This window comes from Octopus bimaculoides, chromosome 2 (assembly GCF_001194135.2).
Source record: "Octopus bimaculoides isolate UCB-OBI-ISO-001 chromosome 2, ASM119413v2, whole genome shotgun sequence".
In the NCBI taxonomy this organism is placed as follows: Eukaryota; Metazoa; Mollusca; class Cephalopoda; order Octopoda; family Octopodidae; genus Octopus; species Octopus bimaculoides.
In genome coordinates this window covers 53,431,283-53,431,797 of record NC_068982.1, presented here as the reverse complement: position 1 = coordinate 53,431,797, position 515 = coordinate 53,431,283, and the positions used below count along the sequence as shown (strand labels likewise).

The window sequence follows — 515 nt, the reverse complement described above, 5'->3', positions numbered from 1 at the left end:
GGGGGGGGGGGTATGTCGATTATATCGACACCTGGACTCGTCTGGTACTTATTCTATCGCCCCTGAAAGTAGGAAAAGCAGAGCCGAACTCAGCAGAATTTGAACTCAGAACAAGAAAACAGACGATTCTGCCATGTCACATGAAAATATTGATTTCAAATTTTGACACGAAGCTAGCAATTTCAGGGGAGGCGCTATGTCGATTACATCGACACCCAGTGTTCAACTAATACTTATTCTATCGACTTCGAATGGTTGAAAGGCAAAGTCGACCTTGGTGGAATTTGAACTCAGAACGTGAAGACGGACGAAATGCTGCTATGCATTTCGCTCGGCGTACTAATGATACTACCAGTTTAAATGTTACGAACTCATCGTAATACTAAGGATGGGGCATGAAAGAAAAAAAAAACGTGGTTTAAACTCCAACCGACTTTTCGCAATACTCTTTTACTTGTTTCAATCATTTGACTGCGGCCATGCTGGAGCACCGCCTTTAGTCGAGCAAATCGACC

The 515-nt window shown here is 43.3% G+C and overlaps 1 long non-coding RNA gene across 1 annotated transcript in view; it reads left to right on the top strand.

The window, feature by feature from the left end:
- The window catches only part of LOC128250984 (uncharacterized), a 17,545-nt gene that overhangs the window by 13,101 nt on the left and 3,929 nt on the right, over nt 1-515 (top strand). The gene's annotated exons all lie outside the window — the stretch shown is intronic.